At 36.3% G+C, this 19,161-nt stretch overlaps 1 protein-coding gene across 3 annotated transcripts in view; it reads left to right on the forward strand.

Annotated features, from left to right (window-relative positions):
• DMD (dystrophin) overlaps positions 1–19,161 on the forward strand; it is a 2,147,259-nt gene that overhangs the window by 1,667,554 nt on the left and 460,544 nt on the right. The window lies entirely within an intron of this gene.

Here is a 19,161-nt window from a genome sequence, read left to right on the forward strand (position 1 = left end):
ATTCTGTGGCTTACAGACTTGGTAGGAATAAACCTGGGGTCCCCAAATGGTTTGCAAGTCCCAGCATTCCTGATTTCTTGATTTCCTTCCTTTCTTTCCTCCACTGGCCTCCCTATTATTTTAGTTATTTGGATACTATTAAACCCTTAGCAAATTTCTTATGTGCATTCTCTAGAAATGGCTTCCCTAGTGGCTTAGACAGTAAAGAATCTGCCTGCAATGTAGGAGACCCAGGTTCAATCCCTGGATAGAGAAGATCCCTGGAGAAGGGAATGGGAACCCGCTCCAGTATTCTTGCTGGGAGAATCCCCATGGACAGAGGAGCCTGGCAGGCTACAGTCCATGGGGTTGCAAAGACTTGGACATGACTGAGCGACTAACACACTTTCTCTAGAAACTGTCACGAGTGGAGGAAGGATGTCCCTGGGCTGTAGTGGAAAGAACAGAAAACTAAAAGTTAGAAGCCCTGAGTTCCAGTAAAAGCTCTGTAGTGGGACTTAGGGCAAAGCTCTTAACTTCTCTCAGCATCAATATCCTCGTCTATGAAATAAGATTAATGATACCTCTCTTGCCTATACTTCAAGGTCATTTTGAGTCACATATGCATCCCCCCATATAGACTAAACCTCAGATGCATACAAAAAACCTATAATGTTCTATAGTAACCTTTGTATTTCCAGGACTTTAAAAATCAATGACCAGCAGTGATCCTATCTAACATAATAATAATGTATTGTGTCAATATGCATGGGAGTCTCTCTGCTTATTGACGTTAATGAAAGTGTGTATAGTTAAAGCAGGACAGAACTATAATATTTATGTCACCAATTATGTTTTTAGCAGGTTTATTTTTTCTGCATAAAGATAATTTTGACTCCAAATTAGGTAGACAACTTTAATTAATTTATAAGTGAAATTTATGGCAACATCAGAAGAGCTGCTTCTTTTAAATACAAGTTCTCTAACATTGAAACTAATCTCTCTTAGGAGAGGGAAACCATGTGGTTTGAAAATTCATTGGCATTATGGAACTGAAACAGTGGCTTCTGAATCTCTCAGTTTCCTTGTTCTTTGGTTTATAAATGGAGTAGTGATATTTCTGGGTATATATGAAGCATACTGATTTTTTTTAAAGTAACATAGTTTGTAAACCCCTCATTTCACCATTATTCTCTTTTCTAGCCACATAGAAACCTTTCCTCTTTTTTCCTAGGTTGATTTCCTTTCTTTAACCTTTTTAGTTCTAAGCCCAGAAAAATAGCTGTGGTTCTTTGAGGGGCCACACAAAATAAGTATTGTCCAATACTAACACTTTGAATTATGATACTGTAATTACCTACCAAGTGAACATTAATCACTACTTGATTAGAGTGGAATTACCTGTTATATTCACATTAGTAGCAAATGAGCTTTCTCTGATTGATGTTGTTATAATGAATACAAAAAGAATTAATAATGATCTGGCACTCACCAAAAGTGGCGTAATCATTAAGGGCATACCATCAAAAGGCAAGTAATACTTTACAATAAGTGAGTATTAATTAAAGTAAAATCACAATGAACTCCTATTGAATTACTTAGATCCATATTACTAAGATATTAGACTATTGGGATTAATGTGATTGCAGTATATTTTATAAAAATTAATAATGGCCACCATTTAAAATGTTTAGGAAGCAAGGACTTGTTTGTTCGATAAACAGCTATGCTAGCTATTTAGCTTTCTAGAGTGACTTAGGGACAGTAATGAATAATATCAAGCATTATATATATGTATTAATTTATATCATTTTTCTGAAAGTATGCATTTTATTTTCAGCTTTTATATTCATTTCCAATAGACTCTTCTAAAGGGCCTCTAAATTATAGATGTAACATTGACTCATTTCCATTAAAAAAAATCCTTGAAAGCTGAACTGCAGTGAATATTGAACCAGATGTTAAGGAAACACCCTAGTCAGAACTGAGGCTTGGGAGCACAGAAGCAGAACTAAACTGTTCATATACAATTTCTAAAGAGTAATTGAGCATACACCTATCATAGGGGATAAAATGTCAGGCACTCTCAGTCAAGGTGCTTTCACTTTCTTTTCCCTTTTTTTTTTTAAAATTTTTTGGTAATTTTTGAAATTTTCTTTGGCAACCAATCCATAGCAGAAAGCCAAGAGTTTTGTGTGGGCTAATTGATCAGAATATCATTCTTATGATTTTGCTATTTTGAATATTTTTAGAGCAATTTAGAATGATACTAAAATAGCTATAAAGCACGTTGTCTAATGTGAGAGTTAGGATTTAAACTAGATTAAAATAATTATGTCTTAAAAAAGAGTACAGGTAAAAACTGACCAAGTCTAAATGAGATCTGTATTTGAGCTAATAGCCTTGTACCAGTGTCAGTTTCCTGGCTTTGATAATGTACTATATGGTTAAGATACTATCATTGGGAAAACCTGGATGAAGGATACATGGGAACTTTCTATACCATATTTGCGATTTCTTGTGAGAGTTAAACCATTTCCAAGTAAAAGTTGTTTTTAAAAAAAAACAAAATACATATTTTAAGGAAATGTTCTCTGTATAACCAGTGGCTAATCATTCAGTCTAAAAAGAATATATAGAGGTGATTGGGAACTGCTTAATTAATTACATTTCTGATCTGGAATTAAGAGATGTCTCTGGAATTAGAAAGGGAATATGTGTGCCAGCATCTGTTATGGAATATATAGATATATAAGATAAAATAATCAAAGCTAATTATTTTTTGACATGTTTCAATAGGTCTATTTCACATTGTTCATGTAGGAAGCCACTGTAATTATAAAAATGAACATGGCCTAAGAACCAAGTCAATTAACTGAAGTTTAAAGGTGTACTTGAACTTTGAAAGGCCTTACAATGAGCTTTGCATTTATTTTCACACGAGGCAGACACATTTTGTTTTGATTTCAGTCAACATTGGATGGTACAGTATCAAAGAAAAACTCTAAAATATGCAGTCAATATCCTGATGTGCTTGCCCTTCCAAAAAAAGGGCACCATGGTGAATACAGCCTTCAGAGTTAATAACATCTAAGAACAGACCCAGCAGTCGTACCAGCATGATTTAGCTCCTGCTGTGATGATTATTATTTTTATTTTATTAATTTTACAATTAAATTGCAGAGTTAAACTCAGATACGTTTCAAGCTGTGGCGTTGTTCAACTATCTCAGTACTTCAAATAGATAACTTCAAATGTTCATGAACAGTGAAAGCAGACAGCCTGGGTATTATTTTTGTAGCACTAGTTTTGTGTGAAACAACTTAAAAAAACCCACTCATTCTCATAGAAGTTTCACAAACTAGTTTTGTTATATATCTAAAAAAATCAAACAGATTAAAAGAGAACAGCATATTCTAAAAATAGCTACGTCAAGAGCCAAATCCACTACATTATCATCACGAAGTTATTAAAGAACCCTATGTATATAGCACCACCTGGCATTTGACAAGAGGGGGCAGATAAAGAGAAAACTTCTCTAGCTCTCAGGCATCTTTCATTTTAATAGTGTAAATTTAGCAACTTTAGACAGACTTGTTAACATATATCTTATATACATTCAACATCAGGATAAATGTTGCAGTTGTATAGGAACTATGAAATAATTCACACCTCATTTCAACAGGAATTTTTTTTTTTTTTTTTACTTTTTATTTCATATTGGAGTATAGTCAGTTAACAATGTTGTGATAGTTTCAGGTGGAAAGCAAAGGGGCTCAGTCATACACATACATGTATCCATTCTCCCCGAGCTGTCCCCCCCACCCAGGCTGCCACATAACATTGAGCAGAGTTCCTTGTGCTATACAGTAGGTCCTATCAACAGGGAATTCTTATAGAGAAGTTGACCTTTCTTAAAGATTCAGAGACATGCATCATTGCTAATAAAATCATAGTTTTCTTTTGTCTCCTGGAAATGAACTGGAGTTAATTTGCTGAAGACAAAAAAGAGGAGAGAGAGTAAATAGAACATTGTTAACTAACAGATCACTTGATGATTAAAAGAAGAAAAAAACTACAGTTGCTAAATTCCCAAAGAAGCCATTCCCCTTTGTCTTGGTGCATCTCACCTTAGTGGGTAAGTCAACTGCTAGCCATCTGGGCATCTTTCCTGGCTCTGTCCCCAGGTAGCTGGGTATTCACAGACAAGCTAGCTTTGCAGAATGTTAGATTCCTTCCTGATAGACTTAGGATTTCGAAGTTCCCTTTTTGGGTCTGCATTTGTATGATTCACTCAAAGACCATCCTTTGCACTGGAATTGTCCTGCAGTGGAGCATAGTGACGAAAGTGTCATTCTGTGACTGGACACTGGTTATGGTACTGTCAGAAAATCGCAGTGTAATCTTCCTATAAGCCTCTTAACTTCTCTAGGCCTAGTTTCTAAAATGGGGATAGGAATAAAGGTTAATATTATGAAGATTAAATGAGATAACTTACATAAAACATGCAGCACTGTTCCCTGCGTGTTGTGAAGGCTTTGTATGCGTTAGTAGCTTTATTTTATTATTACTATTATTGTTATTAATAATAATGAATCCTAGTTGTTAGGGGAGTTGATTCTGTCCACTTCTCTCATAGTCAGAATAGGTTAAAGGGCCTTATTTCTGGTGGTGTGTTGTAAATACATACACGAATGTGCCTCATTTGTATAGGGTCCTTTGTAGCTTACAGAGCTCTAGCTTATGTTCTTACTACAGTTTCAAAAGTGAGTGTTAAAAACTCAGAGCCAACGTAAATATTAAATATTTTGCTCAGTGAATTTTTTTGGTTTAGCTGATTTAGATCTTCTCATGTCTGATATCATCTGTTTTGGGATGAACAGAACACTGACCAGAGTACAGCCTTGTATGTACGTATTCATTCAGCCTGAGAAAGACCCAGCGGTCCAGAAATTCGAATAATCCAGATTCCCCAATGAAAGTTAGGAAAATTTTCAGAAGGTCCTTAAGCAGTATATTAAAATATTAGCTTGAAGCATATCATATTGCCAATATCTGAATGTTTTGGACAAAATTAAGACTTTTTGGCAAGTTTCAATCTAGTAGAGAAAAGAAATTTATGTAATTTAAAGTTATAAATTGTTTCCAAATATTTTCCTACAAAAAGTAGTGAGGAAAATAGATACTGCTAGTAAATTACACCTGGGAAATTCAAGATCATACAAAAAAAAAATTCTAACACACATGTAGAGTAGTACTGGTTGCATCCTGCAGTGTCCAAAGTTAAATGATCATAAATGCCACCCTCTCCTTCACTTCACCCCCTGACCCAGGTAGTTGGTCAAGTGTCTTGTTAGTATATTTTTTCTTCATGGATCACTTACAGGGATATCTGATTAAAAATGGTGGATCTTGAAATTTCCCTAAAATGAGAATAGAGCAATTAAAAGGGTGTTTACCCACCAGGAGAAAGAATATGAGAAAAGAAACAATCGAATATGAGAGATTACAGATTTGTTAATATGTAGAGGGAATGGGGGAATTAATATCTCTGGAGAAACAAGATACTAAGTATGTAGAACTTAGAAAATCCTAGAAATTAAAGGTTCCAGGTAGTACAGAAGTCAGGGAAGAGCACAGGGCTGAAAGTAAGGGGCTTTATCAAAAGTGTGTCTCAGAAGCAGTTAGATCCCCAAGCCTCTCAGCCGTCTCCATGGAAGCTAAAGTACTGCCTCTCCCCTGCCCAACCAGGAGACGGGAGGTTTGTTCTCTAAAGAAATTACGCTAAAACAGCTCAATACCTGGGGATACCAGGTAGAGAAGTCAGTGAAGAATTCCCACAATGAAAATAATATGCTAAATCAGGTCACCTATTTTCCCCAAGATTCAGATCCCGATTGGCTCCAGGGATACCACCAGCAAATATATACTCCCAGACAGAAGATTCGATTTTTTTTTTTCTCCAGAGAAACAGTGGTTTAGAGAAAAGACCTGTTGATCCTCTTACTTGGGGATCTCTGCCATGCATGCACACAGGATGAAATTCACCTGTCAAGAAGCCTTATAAGCAAAGCTTATGATTAATTTTAGTCCCTATATCTTAAATATGAATAGAAAACAAAGGACCAGATAACATTTGAGGAAATGAGACCAAAATACAAAAACAGAAGAGAAAGAACTCATGGAAAAATAGATACCAAAAATTAATACCCCTAGAGAGATTAGAGAAAATACTGTATTCATGAAACAAAAAGAAGCTTTTATTAAAAAGAAAAAGTAAGAAAAGGATGTACTTCTGGAACATAAAATTACAGTAGCCAAGATATAAAATTCAATGGAAAATGGAAAGTAAATCTCTAAGAGCACTAATAAAATAAAGACTAAGAAAGGAATAATGAAAAAGAAAAGATGGTAAGATTAAAGGATCAACCTAAGAAATCCAACATCTGACTAAAGATGTTCTGGAGAAAATACAGGGAAGAATTTATCAAAAAATATATGTAAGAACATATTCCACAAATGGAGGGCATGAGTTTTAAAATTGAAAGTGTCCTTCAAGTTCTCCACGTAATTAAAAACAAAAAACTCATATCAAAGAATATCAGAATAGCAATAAGTTTCTAAATCCTTATAGAGAGGGCTGGGAGGTAGGGAGACATTGAATGAGTGACAAAAAGAGAATTGACTAACTGTATCATTAATTAAGGATTGAAAATCAGAATGTCATCAGACTTCTTAACAGCAACACTTGAAGACAGAACCTAAAGAATCCGTATCTTTACAACTCTGAGAAAACACAGTGATCAATTTAGAATTAATATAGTCAAGCATTCAGGGTGTCAAAACTTACTTTCCAAGTACCCTTCCTCAAGAAGCTATTAGAAGACAAGCTCCATCAAAATTCAAGAATTAAATAAGAGGAAGCATGGAATCTAGAATTCAAGACAGAAGAGAGATGATGGGAAGATTTAGGAGAAGAGTTGTGGTCTAGAGAACATTCTATTTCTATTTGTCTCTATTGGTATTAGAGACAAAACTTCTTATATAAACCAGTAAGATGCTGGATGAAGTATAACACATACTCATTTAAAGCTGAGCTCAATAGAAGGTACACAGGAATTCATAAAAGTGGAGCCAAAATCTTACCCTGGTGAGTTTTGCTGATAAATAAGAAACTCAGGTTCTAAAGCCTGTCAGGCATAAGAGGAAGACAAGGCTTGGCTGAGTTAGAACTGAGATCCCAATAAGAGATAAAAAATCCTTAAAAGCTCTACCCTTAGTGAAAAAACAACCTGGGGAAAATCCATCTGTTAGCAAGAGGAGATGGCAAGGAATCTTGCCCAGCTCCACCTAAGTACTGAGTAGGGAAAATGGCTACTTGGAGAAATTTGAAAAATCAAAACTTCCTTTCACATATTTGATATCTGAATTAATACTACCTTTGTGGTTCTACAAAATCTCAGATTCAGAAGTGTTCTTAAGTTATTAGTGCCCTGAGAATCAAACACTTTCTGGAGGGACGTACCTTAAACTAAGGCCATGCAGGGTTTCCATAATTAATACCATATCAAACATGTACTCACAATCTAAAATTGTAAAACAAGCATGGAGATGTCATCAAGAATCATCTGGGGGAGGGGACTACACTGTCCTCCAATATTTGGAGGAAATAGAGTGATGAAAATAAAAAATAAGCATGTTTAAAAAGCTTAAAGATAACAAAAGTCAAAAACTTAAGAAAGCGTCACGATGTTACTAAAAAAAACAGATAAAAATTTTAAAGTACCTATTTTGCCTTCTATATATAAATACATGGGCTTTCCTTGTAGCCCAGATGGTAAAGAATCTGCCTGCAGTTCGGGAGACCAGTGTTCCATCCCTGGGTTGGGAAGATCCCCTGGAGGAGGGCATGGCAACCCACTCTAGTATTCTTGCCTGGAGAATTCCCATGGACAGAGGAGTCTGGCAGGCTACAGTCCATGGGGTCGCAAAGAGTTGGACACGACTGAGCAACTAAGCACACAGCACATATTAAATAGATAATCAATGTAATAAAAAAAGTCAATGGACATTTTAAACAAAATCTTAAGAAAAATCTGAGAAGAATTAGTAAACTGGAAGATGATCCAAAGAAATTACTTGAACACTGAATTGAGAGAGAAGATATTAAAGAAAATTTAAGACATATGAAAGATAGCATATGTATAGCATAAATTTAATGAGAATTTTGAAAGAATAAACTGGAGAGGAGGTAATATATTCAAATAATTAAGGGTGAAAATTTTCCAGAAATGCCAAAAGACATGAATCCTCAAATTTTAGAAGCCAAGCTATCCCAATTAGGATAAATTTAAAGAAAATTCCTCCTAAACACATTGCAATGAAATTGCCAAACATTAAGGACAGTGAGATCTTTAAAACACCCAGGGTAAGAAAAGATTACTTACAAAGGAAAAATTGCACACTTGTCAACAGTGGCAAAAAAAGTCAAAAGAACATAGACTCAAATGTCTACATAGAATATTATGCCTTGCTGCTGCTGCTGCTAAGTCGCTTCAGTCGTGTCCGACTTTGTGCGACCCCATAGACGGTAGCCCACCAGGCTCCGCCGTCCCTGGGATTCTCCAGGCAAGAACACTGGAGTGGGTTGCCATTTCCTTCTCCAGTGCATGAAAGGGAAAAGTGAAAGTGAAGTCGCTCAGTCGTGTCCGACTCTTAGCGACCCCATGGGCTGCAGCCTACCAGGCTCCTCCATCCATGGGATTTTCCAGGCAAGAGTACTGGAGTGGGGTGACATTGCCTTCTCCAATATTATACCTTACTGAATTATTATTTGATACCTGGGATAAAATTAAGCCATTAAAAAAAAACAGCCAGTCAGAATTTTAGCATAAGGATAGAGGGCTCTCAAAAGAATTTTTTGATGGAGGCTAGGGGAATTGAGGGGAGAATGGAACAAATAGAGTGATTGCTGTGTTTGTGAATGAAAAATCACCATTAGAGTAACTTTAAATTATGTAGAATTGGTTGGAAAGACATACATAGGTGAACATTTAAAACTAAGCAAAGAAAAAAGTTGTTCCAGAGAGAACAAAATGTTATACAAAAAGGAAATATAATCATTGTAGAAAATATTTGACTTAACCATGAAAAATATTAGTCACAATAAGGTAAACCCTAAATATTGATTTCTTAATACTTTTTTTTTTAAAAAAAATAGGAATTCACAGGAAGCAAGAGTAGTATAGATTTCCTCTGTACCCTTCACCTTCACCCAATTCCCTCCCCTAACAGTGGCTGCACTTTACTTGTACTGTCAAAACCAGGAAATCAGCATTGGTACTATATGTGTGCTTATTACATTGTATCATGTGTAAATTTGTGTGACCAGCACCGTAATTAGTGTATAGAACTGTTTCATTCCTACAAGTATCTCCCTCATGCTACCCATCCTCTTTGCTCCCATCATCTTCCTGGCAATCACTAATCTGTTTTCTATCTCTTTATTTTTGTCTTTTTTTTTTAAATATTACATAAAGGGAACCATAGAATTCATGACCTTTTGGGATTATTTTTTTCATTAAGCATAAGACTCTTGAGATCCATCTAAGTCGATGTGTGTGTCAGTGTTTCATTGCTTTTTATTGTTTCATAGTATTCCATTGAGTGGATTACCAAATTCTGTTTAAACATTCACCTATTGAGGGGGCATTATGGTTGTTTCCAGGTTTTTGCTATTATAGATCATCCTGCTATGAACATATAGAGAGAGATTTTTACGTGGATGTAAGTTTTCATTTCTCTGGGATAAGTGCCCAGGAGCAAAATTGCTGTGCCATATGGTAAATGTGTATTTAGTTTTTGAAGAAACTGCTACTTTCCAGGTGGCTCTATCATTTTATATTCCAATGGCAATGAATCAATGATTCAGTTTCTCTGCATCTTTGTCAGCATTTGATACTATCACTATTTTTTAATTTTAGTTGTTCTAATAGTTGGTTATTGATATCTCATGATGGCCTTAATTTGCATTGTGCTAATGACTATCGATGTTGAATTTTTAAAAATTTGCTAATTTACTATCCAGGTATCATCTTCAGGGTACTGCTTCTTCATGTATTTTGCCCATATGTTATTTTATTTAACTGTTGAGATTACATACAATGTACACAGATGAGAAAGCAGGAATATCAGGGTTGCAAAGAGTCAGACACGACTGAGCGACTGAACTGAACTGAACTGAAACAGTGCTAGATCCTTATTTTTCATAGCGGTAATTCAATAGATAATGACTAATTTATAAATTAAAAACTTGGAATATAAGCATAATATTTAGGAACATGGATGTAAATAGCCAGAAAGGAAGAGTTTGGAAAAAAGGAAAACTCGGGTAGAAAGGGTATGCAGTTTTTCATTTTAAGTCTATAGTATTATTTCATATTTTGGAACTATATACATGCAATACTTAGATAAGCTATAAAAATAAATTCTAAGGTGTGGTTTATTATTAAACCAAATTCTAGAATCCAAATTCAGGGTCAGAAAGTAGAGCTTGTATATAGTGCTGCCAAGTCACTTCAGTCATGTCCGACTCTTTGCGGACACAACTACGGACTGTAGTCCGCCAGGCTCCTCTGTCCATGGGATTCTCTAGGCAAGAATACTGGAGTTGATTGCCATGCCCTCCTGCAGATCTTCCCGACCCAGGGATTAAACCTGCATCTCTTACATCTCCTGCATTGGCATTCAGGCTCTTTACCACTTGATTTCTTATTAATTGCATTGCACCACCTGTAAGATTTATAGATCTAATTGTTGAGGCATTTTAGTTGCTGACAGTTATTTTATCTCCACTGTCAATATCAGACATCTCTACTTAAAAGATTCCATCTTTCTGAATCTTCTTAGTAGCACTTTGTTTTTTTTTTTCCCCCCCACTACAACACATTTTATTTCACTGGAAAAATCTGTATAAAGAACCAAATCTAGTTCCCATGAGAAAAACATTTACCACAGCTTAAATAAAGGTTAAGGGAAGCTGGAGGGTAAGAGTGCCCTGCCTTGTGTGAGCTCTGTCATGGCCTCACTCTTGAACTCAGGCCCTGTGTGATGGAAACCACAGGTGTCCTGGAGAATTCTCCGCCTGGCCCTCTGATTAGGCCTTGAGAGTGGCTGTGAGGTCTACTCTCTGGCCTCGAGAGCTGAAATCCTGGGGAGCTGCGTGGTAGGTAGTTATCAAGGATGTGTGCATAAACAATGCAGAAGGAACTGCACTGGTGTTTTCAGCTAGTCACACACACATTTCAACTAGGAAGGAAAATACATAATTTTTATCAAAAACTAGTTCTAATATATAGAAATATTATTAGAAGTGCTATATATATTTATATATATTCTATATATTTCTATATACTATCTATTTAATAATAAACACTAATAATAGTATTTTCTCATACTTTCATACTTCAAACTTTAAGATATGAAGGCTAGAGCAGACTTTGAGTTTGTAAGTTAGGACACAACCATATCGGCGCTAGACAAGCATCATCTTTATCAAAACATCCCCATATAAACAGATCCTAATGAAATTTCCTCAAGTCTTCTAAGTGTTTGTGTTAAATAAGGAAGTAAAAGTTAGAGGTTAGGATACTGTTAGCTAATGAAATCACTGTCTTATGATTTTTGATGAGAAAAGATTTTTTTTTGAACCAAGGAATTTTCAGAACAGCTTACCATCTAAATACTACTTAAAAGAGCCATCTTATGCCTCACTCACCTCAGCTAGGACCTCTAAATTGGAAGAATGTTCCTACCTGCTGAAGACTAATTGTTAAGTTGTTTGAAAATTATCCATGGGCATCTTGTCTTTGTGAAGAAAGCTCAAAAAGCAGTCAAAAGTAATCTAGAGTGAGGAACATGCAACTCTACTGGAAGTTCGCCTGGATGGTTAATGATCCAAGGAGCACATGCCAAGAACTGTTATGACCTTTGTGCCCACCACTGTGAAATACAGCGGCGCTTCAACAGACTTTAGTGCAAAAGCCTGAAGGGCAATAGGATATGGACGTTGCTCAATAAACCTCTGTTTTTAAATCTGACAATACTCTGTCTTTCTTACTCTTAAATCATCAGTCTTGCTATCTTTCACTCTCTGCAATTCTTTGTGATTCTTCACCCCTTTTCTCTATGCAAATGTTATGTATGAATGTCTTTTTTTAAACCACCTTTATATAGATAATATCCTTCTGAGTATATGTACATGTTTGTGAATTGCTGCTTTTTCTTCTGTGGTTTTCCATTTGTTATTCTTGACATTTCTTTCAACCATGATTTCTGTGTGTAAGACTCCATCATTACCCTCCTTCCATTTTTCCTTCTAAAATTTTCTTTCCCATAACTTATCATAATATAGAAAAACTAAATGTATTATTATTTTATTTAAAAAGATAAGCATGCCATTTATATTATTTACTGATAAAAATTAAATTCAGTCTTTACTTACATAATCTTCCCTCAACATGGGTTTTTATACATTTGGGTACATATGAAAATTAGTGACTATTAATAAAATAGAAATCCCCACCTCTCTTGTCAAACAAGAAACATCAGTCTTTTCCACCTAACCTCTTAAAAAACTATCCTGTAGAACCCATGAGACATGAAGGGACTGAATACACGTGTGTGTGTGTGTGTGTGTGTGTGTGTGTGTGTGTGTGTGTGTGTGTGGTTGTGGTGGTATGAGGAATGGATTCACTATCTGTCCTTTTAGCAGATCTCCATAAATACTATTGGACCTTAGCTTTAGAGAGGAATGTGTTGTAGACAGTGTTAAGTTGTAGAGAATTCTCTGGCAAAAACATGTACTACGATTACTCTGTGCTGTTGAAAAAGAGCAGATCCAAATATTTTGACAAGGCACAGTAAAGCTCAAAGTCCATTTTTTAAAAATAAAAGGAAGGGTAAATATTCAAGACCTTGGATTTGCAATGAATTCTTAAATGTGATAACAAAAGCATGAGTAGCAAAAGAAAAAATAGAGTTTCATCAAAATTTAAAACTTTTGTATGTTATTTAAAAAATCAAGAAAATGAAAAGACAACTTATACAATGGGCAAAAATATTTGTAAATAGTGTGCTTCATAAGTAGTATCCAGATTATTTTTTTTTAAAAAAGCTCTTGCAACTTAAAAAAACAACAGACAAGATAGAAAACCAAACAACCCAATTAAAAAATGGGCAAAGAATCTGAATAGACATTTCTCTAAAAATGATATACTAATGACCAATAAACACATGAAAAGATGCTCAACAACATTAGTCATTAGGGAAATGCAAGGCAAAATGGCAATGAGATACAAAACTACATGCAAGATAAGTGTTGGTGAGTACATGGGGGAATTGGAACCCTTATACGTCGCTACTAGAAATGTAACATGGTTCAACCACTGTGGGAAACAGTTTAGCAGTGTCACAAAAAGTTAAACATAGATTTAATTTAATTCAGCAATTCCATTCCCAGATATATACCCAAAAGAATTGAAAACAGGTGCTCAATTGTGTGTTAATCCTCATAGCAACATTATTTGTAATAGACAAAAAGTATAAACAATGCAGTTTATGGATAAAGAAACTGTTGTACATACAGTTGACTCTTGAACAAAGCAGGCATTAAGGGTGCCAAATCTACACGCTGTTGAAAATCTGAGTATGTATAATTTTACAGTCAGCCCTCTGTGTCCATGGTTGTGAATTCACGGGTTCAACTAACAGCAGATCATGTAGTAGTATATTATGTATTTAGTGAAACAAATTTACATATAAGTGGACCCATGCAATTCAAACCCACAGTGCTCGAGGGGCCACCATGCATGCAATGGCATGAGATTCAGCCATAAATGGAATGCAGTACTGATACATAGATGGACTTTGAGACCATGATGCTGACCAAAAGAAGACAAACATTAAAGGACATATATTCAGTTTTTATCAAGTATTCTTAGTAGGCAGCTCCACAGATTCAAAATGTAAAGTTGTTGTTGCCAGGGGCACAGTGAGGGTGAAGTGAGAAGTAAATGCTGAAGGAGTAAGGGGTTTTATTTTGGAATGATGGAATTAGACAGAGATGGTAGTTACACAATGTTGTGAATGTCCTAAATGTCACATGAATTGTTTGCCTTAAAATTGTTACTTTTATGTAATGCAAACTTCACCTGAATTTAAAAAAAGAGACTATGTTAAAAATAAAAGAGCACCCAACCTAGTTTTAGCATATTTATTTGTTCTAATTTCAAGACAGTACCTGTGCTGCCTAATCTAGCATGCAGTAATTCTGAAGAAATAGTTATTGAATTAACTAATGAGTATGTCTTAGTCTAGAGTCCCCAGGGGCAGACCCAGAGTTAAGAATTGAATTCAAACTCTGAGTCAAAGCAGACAGTGAGAAAAGGATTAATCTCAGAGGAGAATGAATGATACCCACAGATACAGAGAAAAGAAGTGAGACAATGAAGAGAAGGCATTCAATAAGTGATGTATTTTCCAGCATCCTACCATTGGGTTAAGTTGTAGTGGGACCACTCTGAAAAGTGAAAGTGAAAGTGTCAGTTGCTCAGTTGTGTCAGACACTTTGCGACCCCATGGACTATACCCTGCCGGGCTCCTCTGTCCATGGGATTCTTCAGGCAAGAATGATGGAGTAGGTTGCCATTCCCTTCTCCAGAGGATATTCCCAATCCAAGGATCAAACCTAGGTCTCCCGTACTCCAGGCAGATTCTTTAGTGTCTGAGAGACCAGAAACATGTGCTTCAGTTACTCTGCCCAGTGACAAGGGAGCTGGGGTATTTATATACCAACACTTCATAGACAGTGATTCGGGACTGCTTTCAAGGGGAAATTTCTCCAGTATTTTTGGTATGCCACCTTGGCAAGAAAAACTTTTTTGTGGCAGGAGAAAGCCATCAGACCAAAATAACGTGGGTCCTCACAGTTGGAAGCAGGCCAGTGTGCACTAAAGTGGTGAATATGTCTTAAATACAGAGATCTAAGGTAGAGCCCTACGATGGTTGCTTCATAGGCAAGAATTTTATTTTGATAGCCCAAGGTATGCTGGTTAGGAAAGTTAGGGAAAGGTTGCTTATTTGTGACTGTAGCACAATTCTACTCCAATACATATTTTTTGTTTTATTAAATAGCATCATTCTACGAAATTTGATGAAACATTTAAGTTATATGTGGATCTTTATTTAAAATATTTAATTAATTTGTCTTCGTCAAGTCTTAGTTGCAGCATGTGGTATCTAGTTCGCTGACCAGGGATAGAACACAGGTGCCCTACATTCGGAGTGTGGACGCTTAGCCACTGGGCAGTCCCTGGATCCTTTTTTAAATAAAACAACTTTCAGCAGTCTCTGGGAGTAAGTCTTAGCACCTTAAGGGCAGGACTCTAATTCAAGAAGCATTTCTGTAACTTAGGAATTCTCAACCAGAGGGAAGTTTATCCCTAGAGGGCATATAAGAATGACTCAAGACGCTTTTGGTTGTCACCTTGGCGTGGGGAGGGGGAAGGTGCTACTAGGATGCTGTTCAAATTCTACAATGCACAAGACAGCTCCGCACGGCAAAGAATTATTTCATCCAATATGTCAGTAGTGCCAAGGCTGAGAAACTTGCTCTAAACCAGTGCTTTCCAATAGAATTCTATGGGATGATGAAAATATTTTCTATCAGGACTACCTAATACTGTCATTACTAGTCAACGCATGGCTGTTGAGCACTTGAAATGTGGCCACTGTAGGTGTGTGCCAGTTATGATGCAGCATCCTGAGGAAATAAATGTGACTATATCTTTACAGACTTTGAAGTCAGAGCTCATGGTCTAGTAGGAAAGACAGATGCTTAAAAATAACTTATTGTAAAAGAATGTGGTAAGTGTTATAACAGAGGATGAATAACAGGCTAAATTTGAGGCGTCAGGACTCAGACAAACAATTAACACATCTCTAAGGCACATTTCCACTCCTAGCTCAGAACATTGTAATGTGTAAAAACTGTATTCTTTGAAAAAAAAATTGTTGTCATCTTTTGTCATGTAACTCATTGCTTTATCTTATTTTACCCTTTTATCAGAAAATACATATAAAAGACTAGAATCTGATGGGGAGTCCTGCTTTATTTAACAATCCTATTGAATTTCTCAAAATAATTTCCCAAGGAAGTCTATTAAAGTATTGATTTTTTCATAAAGGATAATACAAATGGCATGATGGTCTCTTTAACATTTTAATTGAGCTTAAAATTAGTCTTGCATTTGAAGCAATCTTGCCCAGGAAAAGTGTTGGAGAACTTAAGGGGAAAAAGGTAATATAAAAAAACTGGTGAGCCACCTAGGCCGTGAGAACATTAAAATCTGAATGAAAAATATGCTTAGCCATTGTCACATCTTTCTTTGAAGCTTAAGTAACTCAACGCTCCCAGTAGGATACCCAGTGATTCAAAGTGACACGTATGCTGTCAGCTCATTTCCCTTCCCAGTGTGTGGGTGCAATTTGTATCCACAGAAATATGTGGAAAAACTTAATAGTCTTGAGTGCCAGAACCCTATCAAAAAATATCTTTGTCACCTAAACAACTAAATTAATGATAACATAAGAAAAACAAACATTAATTGACATGGGCCAAAAGCCAGTTTGTGAATTTACAAAGGGGAAAAAGTGAGATTGGCCTCACAGCAAACAGTCAGATAATAATGTGTTTTCTCTGTTCACTGAAAAGTCATTTTTGAGGAACAAATCTTCCTTATAGAAAAATTCCAAAAAAATATATAAACACTACCTTTATGAGAAATGGGATTTAATTTTCCCTCCCTACTTGAGTGTGACCCGGACTTGGTGACTTGTTTTCAAAAATTAGAGTACAGAAAAGGAAAAATACAGTTGACTCTTGAACATCATGGTTTTGAACAGTATAGTTCCACTTAAATGCAGATTTTTTTCACTAAATGCATGCTATAGTACAACAATACATGAACCATGAACTTCCAGATGTTCAAGCTGGTTTTAGAAAAGGCAGAGGAACCAGAGATCAAATTGCCATCATCCAATGGATCATCAAAAAAGCAAGAGAGTTCCAGAGAAACATCTATTTCTGCTTTATTGACTGTGCCAAAGCCTTTGACCATGTGGATCACAATAAACTGTGGAAAATTCTGGAAGAGATGGGAATACCAGACCACTTGACCTGCCTCTTGAGACACCTGTATGCAGGTCAGGAAGCAACAGTTAGAACTGGACATGGGACAACAAACTGGTTCCAAATAGGAAAAGGAGTACGTCAAGGCTGTATATTGTCACCCTGCTTACTTAACTTATATGCAGAGTACATCATGAGAGACTCTGGGCTGGAAGAAGCACAAGCTGGAATCAAGATTGCCAGGAGAAATATCAATAACCTCAGATATGCAGATAACACCACGCTTATGGCAGAAAGCAAAGAAGCACTAAAGAGCCTCTTGATGAAAGTGAAAGAGGGGAGTAAAAAAGTTGGCGTAAAACTCAACCTTCAGAAAACTAACATCATGGCATCCAGTCCCATCACTTCATGGCAAATAGATGGGGGAACAGTGACAGACTTTTTTTGGAGGGGGCTCCAAAATCACTGCTGATGGTGATTGCAGCCATGAAATTAAAAGTCACTTGCTCCTTGAAAGAAAAGCTATGGCCAACCTAGACAGTATATTAAAAAGCAGAGACAGTGCTTTGCCAACAAAGGTCCATCTAGTCAAGGCTAGTATGGATGTGAGAGTAGTCATGTATGGATGTGAGAGTTGGACTGTGAAGAAAGCTGAGTGCCGGAGAATTGATGCTTTTGAACTGTGGTGTTGGAGAAGACTCTTGAGAGTCCCCTGGACTGCAAGGAGATCCAACCAGTCCATCCTAAAGGAGATCAGCCCTGGGTGTTCATTGGAAGGACTGAGGCTGAAGCTGAAACTCCAATACTTTGGCCACCTGATGCAAAGAGCTGACTCATTTGAAAAGACCCTGATGCTTGGAAAGATTGAGGGCAGGAGGAGAAGGGGACAACAGAGGATGAGATGATTGGATGGCATCACCGACTCAATGGATATGAGTTTGGGTGGACTCTGGGAGTTGGTGATAGACAGGGAGGCTTGGCATGCTGCGGTTCGTAGGGTCGCAAAGAGTCGGACACGACTGAGCAACTAAACTGAACACAGTCAGTTGAATCCACAGATGTGGAGTTATGCATGCAGAGGTCTGACTGTAAAGTTATATGCAGATGTTTTGACTATATGTATGGCTCCTCCTAACCACACCATTGTTCACGGGTGAACTGTAATAGCTACAACAGTGAAGAAACCTGGGAGGCACCTCCTTAACTAAGTGGTCAGGTTCAACATCACCATTGATAATCTTGTTGATACCATGTTCCTCCCTGATAGAATGTGATGAAAAGGTCAGTTCCCATAACCCCAGTGTAATCATGAGAAACTTCAGTCACAGCTTAAGAGACATTCTGCAATATTCCTGATTAGTCCTCTTCAAAATTGTCAAAGTCATGAGAAACAAAAGTGAGAAGCTGTCCAACTTGAAGAGACCAAAAAGACATTATGACTAAATGCGATGGGAAATCCTAGACTGGGTCCCAAAACAGAAAAAAAGATGTTAGTAGAAAAACTGGTGAAATCCAAATGCTATAGTTTTATTATTAATCTCTCTGTTAGAATCCAGTCTTTTATATGTATTTTCTGACAAAAGGATAAAATAATAGCGTTAATAGTTTTATACCAATGTTTGTGTAAATGTTTAGATAAATGTGTCATGGATATATGAAATTATCATTAGAAATTGTGTATTAGGCACCTGGCAAGATGTCCATTACTTAGGAACTTTTTTTAAGCAGTATAATGAATGACCAATAGAATTTATGTATGTGTTTTATTAACGGCTAATTTTCAAAAATGTTCAAATCATGACTCTTATAGACGTATAAAATGAATTATGTGTCAAACATTTTATAAAAGATTAATGAGAGAATCAGTAAGATGTTACAGTTGGTTTGAAGGAGTCTGAGGAACAGACATAAACAATGAGGAATACTGATAAAAATGAGTTAATAGATGAAATACTGGTGACAGTCTACACAGAGGAATCAGTTGCACACCAAGA

This window comes from Giraffa tippelskirchi, chromosome X, assembly GCF_054371585.1.
Source record: "Giraffa tippelskirchi isolate mGirTip1 chromosome X, T2T-mGirTip1v1.2.pri, whole genome shotgun sequence".
Classification (NCBI taxonomy): Eukaryota; Metazoa; Chordata; class Mammalia; order Artiodactyla; family Giraffidae; genus Giraffa; species Giraffa tippelskirchi.